Below are 13,226 nucleotides of genomic sequence, written 5' to 3'. Positions count from 1 at the left end.
GTCAGCGGCACGCAGGCACATGGACCCGGTAATGATCACAGCTGCTGTCATCGCTGAACTTTCGGCCGGCGCGTGCAGAGCAGTTCTCACTGCACAACAGCCACTGGCCAATCACAGGCAATCATCTGAGGTCATATGCAGCAGGTGCTTGCCTCTGATTGGCAGGCGGCTGTTATTGCGTTCTGCAGCGAGAACCTCACTGTGCGCGGCAAAGACAAAACTGTAGGCTGAAATATATAACTGGCAGCTGCGGCCCCTGCACCGGTCGCCATCTTTACCAGGTCCACGGGCCTGCGGGCCGCAAGGAGAAACCTGAAGGGCCGCATGCGGCCCGCGGGCCGCGTATTTGAGACCCCTGCTCTATGTTGTCTGCCAGACTCTGCAGGGGAAGGGGATTTCAAGTCCCATCGCCCACCACCCATTTTCCGGGGCACCGTGACACAGGATCCGGGGTCAATATTGCAGCCAGGCCCCACGACGAGGATCCGCGCCACCTGCATATGGGACGGGACACTTAGCAGAGACACTGGGGTCCCCAAGCTGCTTCAAGCCACGGGGATCCACAACCAAACGCAAGGAAGGGATGTCTCACACTCCACAGACACCGGTGATTGCTTTTGACTTACCCAGGACCGGCTGAGGCCCATCGCGGTGGAGAACGGCACCTCTGGGGCATCTCACAGCTGGTTCTGGGTCGTCCCTGTCTTTGCCAGCGCCCCATGCGTCGGCACTCCCGTGGACTACTGCCCTTGTCATCCACCCGGGGCCCGCTCCGCCTGTGGGGAGAAACACCACCCCGGCTGCCATAACACCTGTCCCGGTGAGGAATTCTGCAGCGGCGGCTACTCCCTGGCCGCGTTCCACAGTGGCGCATGACAAACTTTCCCCAATTATCCCGCAAACCATCCCTTTTTCTGTACGCCTCGGGGCAATGGAACCGGGTTTTGCACGGACGTGTAAAAGGTGCGTATAGCCCTCCATGTGCGGTGATTTTGGCACACAAATGCTCTCCGTGTGCTATCCATGATAACACAAAGAAAACAGGAACTGTCTGCTCACCTGTCCCTGCCGTTGCTGTCCGTGGTGCTGATCTTCGGTCCCCTGCTGACTCCCCGCTGCTGCTCCCTCTAGTCCCCAGTGAGGTGAATATGCGATGAGCATAATGAGCGGGGTCCAAGCAAGTGACAGGAGCGGTGAGTATAGAAATTATTTTATTACACATGCACCTGTTTTCTCCGCTATGTGTCACACTGATCACATCCGTCCAGTCCATGTGACACCTGTGCTGCCGGAGAAAAACGGACATGTCTACGTGTGAAGCACACGGACACACTATGCTCCACACGGACACATGGTCCATGTGAAAATACGCACGTGTGTGCAGACCCATTGATTTTAATGGGTCTACGTGTGCCCGGGGTCTCCAGTATGTGTGAAAACAGACGTCACACGTGAAGGAGACACGGATATGTGAAGGAGGCACGGATATGTGAAGGAGGCACGGATATGTGAAGGAGGCACGGATATGTGAAGGAGGCACGGATATGTGAAGGAGGCACGGATATGTGAAGGAGGCACGGATATGTGAAGGAGGCCTGAGATGGATCGCACATCCATACAGATCGTATAAACGCACACAGGACACCCAGCACCACAACTAGGTACTGTACTTCTTCAATACTGACACAGACACACAGAGTACCAGCGGCTGCCCGGCTCCTCCCACCCAGGACAGCGAGCGCTCAGCACGTGACCATGACATCGGCACAGGGCAGCACGCCTTCAGCAACCGCCCTGAGTGAGCACGTGACTGTCTCCTGCTGTCCGACCTGTGGCGCTGTCCGGCTGCTCACTAGCACTCCGGTCTGTACTGCGGGCGGCGGCACTCGTCACTCCTGTCAGCAGCACTACCGCAGGTAAGAGGCGCTGCTATACACCTCATAACGGAGCCGCCTGCCAGTCACACGATGATAGAAGTCATGGGCTGTGTGTCTCCCACACGCCAGGCTCACTACTGCTGGATAGAAACGTTATCATTGCCCCAGTGTAGGACTACATGTCCCAGCCATCCCGCCCTGTATCCTCTCCATGGTGTGAGGCATGGACACGTTATCATGGCCTCAGTGTAGGACTACATGTCCCAGCTATCCCGCCCTGTATCCTCTCCACAGTGTGAGGCATGGACATGTTATCATGGCTCCAGTGTAGGACTACATGTCCCAGCCATCCCGCCCTGTATCCTCTCCACAGTGTGAGGCATGGACACGTTATCATGGCCCTGGTGTAGGACTACATGTCCCAGCTATCCCGCCCTGTATCCTCTCCACAGTGTGAGGCATGGACACGTTACCATGGCTCCAGTGTAGGACTACATGTCCCAGCCATCCCGCCCTGTATCCTCTCCACAGTGTGAGGCATGGACACGTTATCATGGCTCCAGTGTAGGACTACATGTCCCAGCCATCCCGCCCTGTATCCTCTCCACAGTGTGAGGCATGGACACGTTATCATGGCCCCGGTGTAGGACTACATGTCCCAGCCATCCCGCCCTGTATCCTCTCCACAGTGTGAGGCATGGACACGTTATCATGGCTCCAGTGTAGGACTACATGTCCCAGCCATCCCGCCCTGTATCCTCTCCACAGTGTGAGGCATGGACATGTTACCATGGCCCCAGTGTAGGACTACATGTCCCAGCCATCCCGCCCTGTATCCTCTCCACAGTGTGAGGCATGGACACGTTATCATGGCCCCGGTGTAGGACTACATGTCCCAGCTATCCCGCCCTGTATCCTCTCCACAGTGTGAGGCATGGACACGTTACCATGGCCCCGGTGTAGGACTACATGTCCCAGCTATCCCGCCCTGTATCCTCTCCACAGTGTGAGGCATGGACACGTTACCATGGCTCCAGTGTAGGACTACATGTCCCAGCTATCCCGCCCTGTATCCTCTCCACAGTGTGAGGCATGGACACGTTATCATGGCTCCAGTGTAGGACTACATGTCCCAGCCATCCCGCCCTGTATCCTCTCCACAGTGTGAGGCATGGACATGTTACCATGGCCCCAGTGTAGGACTACATGTCCCAGCCATCCCGCCCTGTATCCTCTCCACAGTGTGAGGCATGGACACGTTATCATGGCCCCGGTGTAGGACTACATGTCCCAGCTATCCCGCCCTGTATCCTCTCCACAGTGTGAGGCATGGACACGTTACCATGGCCCCGGTGTAGGACTACATGTCCCAGCTATCCCGCCCTGTATCCTCTCCACAGTGTGAGGCATGGACATGTTACCATGGCTCCAGTGTAGGACTACATGTCCCAGCCATCCCGCCCTGTATCCTCTCCACAGTGTGAGGCATGGACACGTTATCATGGCCCCGGTGTAGGACTACATGTCCCAGCTATCCCGCCCTGTATCCTCTCCACAGTGTGAGGCATGGACACGTTACCATGGCTCCAGTGTAGGACTACATGTCCCAGCCATCCCGCCCTGTATCCTCTCCACAGTGTGAGGCATGGACACGTTATCATGGCTCCAGTGTAGGACTACATGTCCCAGCCATCCCGCCCTGTATCCTCTCCACAGTGAGGCATGGACACGTTATCATGGCCCCGGTGTAGGACTACATGTCCCAGCTATCCCGCCCTGTATCCTCTCCACAGTGTGAGGCATGGACACGTTACCATGGCCCCGGTGTAGGACTACATGTCCCAGCTATCCCGCCCTGTATCCTCTCCACAGTGTGAGGCATGGACATGTTACCATGGCTCCAGTGTAGGACTACATGTCCCAGCCATCCCGCCCTGTATCCTCTCCACAGTGTGAGGCATGGACACGTTATCATGGCCCCGGTGTAGGACTACATGTCCCAGCTATCCCGCCCTGTATCCTCTCCACAGTGTGAGGCATGGACATGTTATCATGGCCCCGGTGTAGGACTACATGTCCCAGCCATCCCGCCCTGTATCCTCTCCACGGTGTGAGGCATGGACACGTTACCATGGCTCCAGTGTAGGACTACATGTCCCAGCCATCCCGCCCTGTATCCTCTCCACAGTGTGAGGCATGGACACGTTATCATGGCCCCGGTGTAGGACTACATGTCCCAGCTATCCCGCCCTGTATCCTCTCCACAGTGTGAGGCATGGACACGTTACCATGGCTCCAGTGTAGGACTACATGTCCCAGCTATCCCGCCCTGTATCCTCTCCACAGTGTGAGGCATGGACACGTTATCATGGCCCCGGTGTAGGACTAAATGTCCCAGCCATCCCGCCCTGTATCCTCTCCACAGTGTGAGGCATGGACACGTTACCATGGCCTCAGTGTAGGACTACATGTCCCAGCTATCCCGCCCTGTATCCTCTCCATAGTTAGAGCGACATGGAATCTAACACATATTTACAAGGGTCATCAGGAACATGGCTGTCATCTTTTTCATGTGTGTTTATAAATAGAATGAAGTGAATCCAGCCCCCGCAAAAAGCAGTATTTTATTTTTTTTTATTCTTAAACTTAGCTTTTGTGCAATTAAAAAACACATAAAAACAAGTAGATGGATGGGACCGCTGTCTACTTTTTGTTAAATAAATGTAATCGTTTTGTGGGTGCTGGATTCCCTTCATTCTATGGATTTAAGTAGCATTGCAACCAGGAACCAGCGCAGATTTCCGTGCACCGTACCCTAAACTGAATCTAGGGGATTTTGATAGGAAAAAGAGCAAGTAGCATTTACATTTTTCTCTAACGTTTATGGATTAAATAAGTTTACGTTTTGAGTGGGTGATTATGGACGCCACAATACCAGACATGGGTTGCTTCTTTTCCCCCTCTGGAATTGGAGAATAAGGCTTATTTCAAAAAAATGTATTTTTTTTTTCCTTCCCAACATTTGGACTTGTATGGCAAGTATGATCGCAGATTCACTACAAGATTTTTTTTAGTCTCCTTTGCTTGGGAATTCAAAGATGGTGGTGACAGAGGCTGTCATGGTAACCCATCATCTGCCTATTAAGGCTATGTGCGCACGCTGCGTTTTTAGCCACGTTTTTGAGCGTTTTTTTGGGTGCAGTTTTGGTCTCAAAACTGCATGCATTTCATTCCCAGCAAAGTCTGAGATTTCATTTTTGCTGTCCGCACAGTGCAGTTTGTTTTTTTGTTTGTTTGTTTTTGCGGCGTTTTTGTGGTGACCACATAGATGCAGCAGGTCAATTCTTTTTTGCGTTTTTCACCCATTGAATAGAGAAAACCACAGCAAAAAAATGCACAAAAGCATGCGTTTTTGCCGCGGGTTTGTTTTTGTGCATTTTTTGGGGGGGCCAAAAACGCTGCATCTTTGTGGTCATAAAAAACGCAGCGTGCTCAGATAGCCTAATGCATTGGGGGCAGAAAGTAGCAATTTAACTGATCTACTGGATCAAAATGCTTAAGGGGACTCTGTCAGCAGGTTTCTGCAACGTAATCTGCAGACAGAATGGTGCAAAATAAAAACACAGGAGAAATGCCGCTCTCCTCTTACAGGCAAGCACTCTGCCGGCTGTAGGAAGTGAGTCACGATAGCTACAGTAGTCATCACGTGACCCTGTGCTACCATGACAACCATCGGTTCCTCGTGATTACATCACGGGGTCTCCGATGGCAGCAGGTAAGTGCGCGTTACCCTCTGCGGGCATTTATATTGTGCTGTCACATTTTGACAGCGCAGTCTAAGGGATTAACAGGCGTGATTGGATCCACCTGCGCCTGATAGCCGCACATGTCAGCTGTTCAAATCAGCTGACATGTGCAGGACTTAGGCTAGCTTCACACTTGCGCTATTTTAACGCAAACTGAATCCGTCACTAATGTAGTACAGTTCATTTATTTACAGTGGAAGCGCGACATCATGTGGACACAAGCGGGTACTGCATGACACACACGCGCCATAGTAACGCGCTTCCACTGTAATTAAATGAACTGCATAGTGAGTGGAGGCAGTAATCTTGCCACCAGCTCTGCACTGATGCAATGCTAAGCTCTCTTGTCAGTCGGTGCGTGGGGAGCAGTTATAGACACCACTTCCTATGCACCGAGCAGTGACTTAGACCACACATTTGGGAATGCCCATATGGCTCAGATCCCAAGGCTGCTAGGAAGAGAAAAGTTAATTTCCTCCCAGCAGCGGGGCTTTCATTGTGGTGGTGAACATGGCTTCAGATTAACCTCATATCTGCATGTTAATAACATTTTCTTCTATACGACAGGTTCCCTTTTACAGTCAACAGAGCCTGCACCATCCGAAATCTATGGAGTCTTTTTGATTCTCTATAGATGTCAGGGAACAAAGATTCCTGCAGTATGAATTCAAACGCCCCATCCTGTTCAGTTAGATAAGCTATAGGTGGCTTCTTCCGCTCTCCCCATACAGAACACATGAGCGTTCAGCCGAGCATTGAACTTGGCTTCATACCGTAGTACTGACTCATCACTCGTTCCTGTGCTGTGACTGTCTCGTGGGTGCGGTTCTCCTGACCTTTCACTGGAATAAAAGCTGCTTCAGGCCTTATATTTAAGTTATTCTTCCTTATCTGAAACATGGTTGCTAATTCTTGTATGCTAATTACGGTGTTCTTGAACGAATGTAATAGAATTAAAAAGCATAATTTGTCTTCCACCCATTCCTGTACTGTAGTAGTCTGGTGCAGTTCATGACAGCCAAGCCAGAGAAAGCTGCAGTGCCAGTTTGTTTAACCCTTTTGATGTTGTCAGTTGTGACCAAGGTAGGTATCCATGGGGTGTAACTCAAATTCAGTGGGAGTAAAGGAGAGTTAACATTTACATTAGGTGACTATTGTATTATGACACACCTGTTCCTTAGATTTTCTAATAGGGAAAAATGCTTTTAAAATCATATAAAATCAGGTGAGCATGATAAAAATATATAAATGAAACCTAATGATAAAAATGCAAAAAAAAATTTAATTTATTTAAATGATAATGTGCAACATATAATATTGTTACCCAGCTTTGTAAGCAGACAGATACCTAGAGGCCATCAATCAATGAAATGAAAATTATTCATACCACGTAAACATTTCCACATTTGTTCACGTTACACCCGCAAGCTTAAATGTATTTTGTGATATACCAACCAGGGCTGTTGAGTCAGTCAGGTTTTTACTATGTAATCTGCACATAGCATGCTGTAAGGGTTAACACAGAGATTTCTTCAGCGCTCTATTGGGAGACCCAGACGATTGGGGTATAGCTACTGCCCTCCGGAGGCCACACAAAGCACTACACTAAAAAGTGCAAGGCCCCTCCCCTTCTGGCTATACCCCCCCGTGGTATCACGGGTACTCCAGTTTTCAAGCTTTGTGCGAAGGAGGTCAGACATTCCATGCATAGCTCCACAGATTTTAGTCAGCAGTAGCTGCTGACTATTTCGGATGGAAGAAAAGAGGGCCCATATAGGGCCCCCAGCATGCTCCCTTCTCACCCGTAGATGGTGTTGTAAGGTTGAGGTACCTATTGCTGGTACAGGGGCTGGAGCCCCACATGCTGTTTTCCTTCCACATCCCCTTGTAGGGCTCTGTGGAAGTGGGATCCTGCCGGCCTCAAAGCTCTGACGCCGGGCTCCATCCACAGACCCATAGCACCTGGTGGATGCCGAGCAGGAGTACCATCAGGGACAAGGCCCTGCATCATACAGGTACTCTGTGTCCCCGGCAGGCACAGACACACTCCGGGCTGGCTGGGTGTTGTAGTGCGCCGGGGACCGTAACGCTAGAGCTAGTGTTCCTACAGTTTAACTGGGGGACTTTTTTCTGTGTTGTGGGAACGCAGCGCCGACCCCCGCTGGACCGGCGGCACTGCTGTGACTTTTAGTTCGCCGGGGACACGCCGACCGCGCTTTTACGGCGGTGGCGTTTATAAATCTAGTCCCCGGCTTTTGCGGCCTAGGACGCCGGCAGCTCCGATTCGTTCCCGCCCCCACCCTGTCAATCAGGGTAGGGGAGAGACGCTGTTTCACGGCAGCGACGAGGGCTGGAGCCTGATTTACATGCTCCAGCCCTCTCACTAGGCACAGAGGGAAGCAGGCTTCCCGCTCTTAGTCAGGAACGCCCAGGGCCCGCCCCCCCTCCTCTCTCAGGACGCCGGCAGCCATTACATGCATGTCTGGCTGGAGGAAGGACGCAAGGCTCTGGGAGACCTGGACTAGGGGGCTTTGGAGATCACACACCCGCTCTTAAGCGGGCGGTAAGCGGCTTTTCAGCTGGCCCCTCTAGTGCCTCAGTGTGTATTAGTGTACTGTGTCACTGGACATATATATATATATTTCCTTATTGCTTGCACTGTGAGGTCGCTTCCTGGCTGTATACCCAGATCGCTCTGAGGAGGCAGCAACATGTCATCCACAAAACGCAAGGCTGCCAAGGCTAGGGCTGTGTACACTGCGTGTGCTGCATGTGGGGCTGCTCTACCAGCAGGCTCCAAGGACCCCCATTGTGTGCAATGCTCAGATCCGGTGCTGCTTCGCCAGCCGGAGTCAGGAGAGATAGTGACCCAGGCTGAGACGCCTGTAAGTCCTGCCCCGGTGTCAGGGACAGACTTTGCAGTTTTTGCTGATAATATGTCTGTGACTATGGCAAAAATCCTTGAAACTTTGCAATCCATGCCTGGGGCTCAGTCTATGGACACGGCGAGGTCTCTGTCCTCTAATCCCCCTCAGTTGGATTTAATCCAGACTGCAAGGGGGTCCCCGGCTTCACAGGCTGAGTATTATGACTCAGATGATAGCCCCAGCCACCCTAAGCGAGCTCGCTGGGAAAGACCCTCAACGTCATCACACTGCTCAGGGTCTCAGCGCAATCAGTCGCTCTGTGATGCGTCTGATGAGAGTGATCAGGAGTCTTATCCTGGAACCCCTCTCAATCTGGATACCCCGGATGGGGACGCCATGGTAAACGATCTTATATCAGCCATCAATAGACTGTTAGATATTTCTCCCCCAGCTCCTTCAGCAGAGGAGGCAGCTGCAGAGCAGGAGAAGTTTCGTTTCCTCTATCCCAAGCGTAAATTGAGTGCTTTCTTGGATCACTCCGACTTCAGAGAGTCAATCCAGAAACACGACGCTCATCCAGAAAGGCGTTTCTCTAAACGTTCTAAGGATACACGTTTTCCGTTCCCCCCTGATGTGGTCAAGCGCTGGACCCAGTGTCCAAAAGTAGACCCCCCGATTTCCAAACTTGCAGCTAGATCCATAGTTGCAGTGGAGGATGGCGCTTCACTTAAGGATGCCAATGACAGGCAGATGGACCTCCTGGTTAAAATCTGTCTATGAAGCTATCGGCGCGTCGTTTGCTCCAGCATTCGCAGCCGTATGGGCACTCCAAGCTATTTCAGCAGGGTTAGCAAAAGTGGATGCTATCTTACATCCAGCGGTGCCGCAAGTGGCGTCCCTTACCTCGCAGATGTCCGCGTTTGCGTCTTACGCTATCAATGCGGTCCTAGAATCTACCAGCCGCACCTCAATGGCGTCCGCCAATTCGGTAGTTTTGCGCAGAGCCTTGTGGTTAAAGGACTGGAAAGCAGATGCTGGTTCCAAAAAATGTTTAACCAGCCTGCCTTTATCTAGAGATAGACTGTTTGGCGAGCCATTGGCTGACATCATTAAACAGTCCAAGGGTAAAGACTCTTCCTTACCCCAGCCCAGATCAAGCAAACCTCAGCAGAAAAGATGGCAGCAGAAGTTTCAGTCCTTTCGAGGTTCGGGCAAGACACAATTCTCCTCGTCCAAAGGGACTCAGAGGACGCAAAGAAGCTCAGATTCCTGGCGGGCTCACGCGCGCCCCAAGAAAGCAAATGGAGGAACCGCTTCCAAAGCGGCTACCTCATGACTTCCAGCTCCCCCCCTCCGCATCTCCGGTCGGGGGCAGGCTCTCCCGCTTTTCCGTTATTTGGATGTCACAGGTCAAAGACCGGTGGGTGACAGACATTTTGGCTCGCGGGTACAGAATCGAGTTCAGTTCTCGTCCTCCAGCTCGGTTCTTCAGAACCTCCCCACATCCAGACCGAGCAGATGCCCTGCTGCAGGCGGTGGACTCCCTAAGAGCGGAAGGAGTAGTGGTTCCTGTACCGCCTCAGGAACAAGGGAGAGGGTTTTACTCCAATCTCTTTGTGGTTCCAAAAAAGGACGGCTCGTTCCGTCCTGTTCTGGATCTAAAGCTGCTCAACAAACATGTGCACGCCAGGCGGTTCCGGATGGAAACCCTCCGTTCTGTCGTGGCCTCAATGTCTCAAGGAGACTTCCTTACCTCAATAGACATCAAAGATGCTTATCTCCACGTGCCAATTGCTACAGAACATCAACGTTTTCTACGTTTTGTGATAGGAAACGACCATCTCCAGTTCGTAGCTCTGCCATTTGGTCTGGCGACAGCCCCACGGGTTTTCACCAAGGTCATGGCGGCAGTGGTAGCGGTCTTGCACTCTCAGGGACACTCGGTGATCCCTTACCTAGACGATCTACTTGTCAAGGCACCCTCTCAAGAGGCATGCCAACTCAGTCTACATGCTACACTGGAGACTCTACAGACGTTCGGATGGATCATCAACTTTCCAAAGTCGAATCTGTCTCCGACACAGTCACTAACGTATCTTGGCATGGAGTTCCATACTCGAGCAGCGAGAGTGAAGCTTCCGCTGAACAAGCAGCGGTCACTACAGACAGGGGTGCAATCCCTCCTTCAGGGCCAGTCGCACCCCTTACGGCGCCTCATGCACTTCCTCGGGAAGATGGTGGCAGCCATGGAAGCAGTTCCCTTTGCGCAGTTTCATCTGCGTCCACTTCAATGGGACATTCTCCGCCAATGGGACGGGAAGTCAACGTCCCTGGACAGGAAAGTCTCTCTTTCCCAGACGGCCAAGGACTCTCTACAATGGTGGCTCCTTCCCACCTCATTGTCTCAGGGAAGATCCTTCCTGCCCCCATCCTGGGCAGTGGTCACGACAGATGCGAGTCTGTCAGGGTGGGGAGCAGTGTTTCTCCACCACAGGGCTCAGGGGACGTGGACTCCGCAGGAGTCCACCCTTCAGATCAATGTTCTGGAAATCAGAGCAGTGTATCTTGCCCTACTAGCCTTCCAGCAGTGGCTGGAAGGAAGGCAGATCCGAATTCAGTCGGACAACTCCACAGCGGTGGCATACATCAACCACCAAGGGGGGACACGCAGTCGGCAAGCCTTCCAGGAAGTCCGGCGGATTCTGATGTGGGTGGAAGCCACGGCCTCCACCATATCCGCAGTTCACATCCCCGGCGTAGAAAACTGGGAAGCAGACTTCCTCAGTCGCCAGGGCATGGACGCAGGGGAATGGTCCCTTCACCCGGACGTGTTTCAGGAAATCTGTCGCCGATGGGGAGTGCCGGACGTCGACCTAATGGCGTCCCGGCACAACAACAAGGTCCCGGCATTCATGGCGAGGTCGCGCGATCAAAGAGCTCTGGCGGCAGACGCATTGGTTCAAGATTGGTCGCAGTTCCGGCTCCCATACGTCTTTCCACCTCTGGCACTCTTGCCCAGAGTGTTACGCAAGATCAGATCCGATTGCAGCCGCGTCATACTCGTCGCCCCAGACTGGCCGAGGAGATCGTGGTATCCGGATCTGTGGCATCTCACGGTCGGTCGACCGTGGTCACTGCCAGACCGACCAGACTTACTGTCCCAAGGGCCGTTTTTCCATCAGAATTCTGCGGCCCTGAACCTGACTGTGTGGCCATTGAGTCCTGGATCCTAGCGTCTGCAGGATTATCTCAAGGAGTCGTAGCCACAATGAGACAAGCTAGGAAGTCAACGTCTGCTAAGATCTACCACAGAACGTGGAAGATTTTCTTATCTTGGTGCTCTGCACAGAGAGTATCCCCTTGGCCATTTGCATTGCCCACCTTTCTTTCCTTCCTGCAATCGGGGTTGGAAAAGGGCTTGTCGCTCAGCTCCCTTAAAGGGCAAGTCTCGGCACTATCCGTGTTTTTTCAGAAGCGTCTAGCACGTCTTCCTAAGGTGCGCACGTTCCTACAGGGGGTCTGTCATATTGTGCCCCCGTACAAGCGGCCGTTAGATCCATGGGATCTGAACAGAGTACTTGTTGCTCTGCAAAAGCCGCCCTTCGAGCCTCTAAAGGACGTTTCCTTTTCTCGTCTGTCACAGAAAGTGGCGTTTCTTGTCGCGATCACATCGCTTCGGCGAGTGTCTGAGCTGGCAGCTTTGTCATCCAAGGCTCCTTTCCTGGTGTTCCACCAGGACAAGGTAGTGCTGCGCCCCATTCCGGAGTTTCTCCCTAAGGTCGTATCCTCGTTTCATCTTAATCAGGATATATCCTTGCCTTCCTTTTACCCTCATCCGGTTCACCGGTATGAAAAGGACTTACGTTTGCTAGATCTGGTGAGAGCACTCAGAATCTACATTTCCCGAACGGCGCCCATGCGCCGTTCCGATGCTCTTTTTGTCCTTGTCGCTGGTCCGCGCAAGGGATTGCAGGCTTCTAAAGCCACCCTGGCTCGATGGATCAAAGAACCAATTCTAGAGGCCTACCGCTCTGCGGGGCTTCCGGTTCCTTCAGGGCTAAAAGCCCACTCAACCAGAGCCGTGGGTGCGTCCTGGGCATTACGACACCAGGCTTCGGCTCAACAGGTGTGCCAGGCAGCAACCTGGTCCAGTCTGCACACTTTCACCAAGCATTATCAGGTGCATACCTATGCTTCGGCGGATGCCAGCTTAGGTAGAAGAGTCCTGCAGGCGGCAGTGACATCCCCGTAGGGGAGGGCTGTTTTTTTGCAGCTCTAACATGAGGTATTTCTTTACCCACCCAGGGACAGCTTTTGGACGTCCCAATCGTCTGGGTCTCCCAATAGAGCGCTGAAGAAGAAGGGAATTTTGTTACTTACCGTAAATTCCTTTTCTTCTAGCTCTTATTGGGAGACCCAGCACCCGCCCTGTTGTCCTTCGGGATTTTTTTGTTGTTTGCGGGTACACATGTTGTTCATGTTGAACGGTTTTTTCGGTTCTCCGATGTTTCTCGGAGTTAATTTGTTTAAACCAGTTATTGGCTTCCTCCTTCTTGCTTTGGCACTAAAACTGGAGTACCCGTGATACCACGGGGGGGTATAGCCAGAAGGGGAGGGGCCTTGCACTTTTTAGTGTAGTGCTTTGTGTGGCCTCCGGAGGGCAGTAGCTATACCCC

General features: G+C 52.4%; 1 protein-coding gene across 2 annotated transcripts in view; it reads left to right on the top strand.

The window, feature by feature from the left end:
* The first annotated feature begins 1,788 nt into the window (after positions 1 to 1,788).
* LOC142243178 (serpin B6-like) overlaps positions 1,789 to 13,226 on the top strand; it is a 54,038-nt gene continuing 42,600 nt past the window's right edge. For both annotated transcript variants that reach the window (XM_075314817.1, XM_075314818.1), the window contains exon 1: positions 1,789 to 1,916. The gene's annotated coding sequence lies outside the window, so the exon portion shown is untranslated. The remainder of the gene's footprint in view (positions 1,917 to 13,226) is intronic.

The sequence above is a fragment of the Anomaloglossus baeobatrachus genome, chromosome 6, assembly GCF_048569485.1.
Source record: "Anomaloglossus baeobatrachus isolate aAnoBae1 chromosome 6, aAnoBae1.hap1, whole genome shotgun sequence".
NCBI classification, from domain to species: Eukaryota; Metazoa; Chordata; class Amphibia; order Anura; family Aromobatidae; genus Anomaloglossus; species Anomaloglossus baeobatrachus.
Note: the sequence above shows the minus strand (reverse complement) of the source record. Positions and strands in the feature narration are given on the sequence as shown.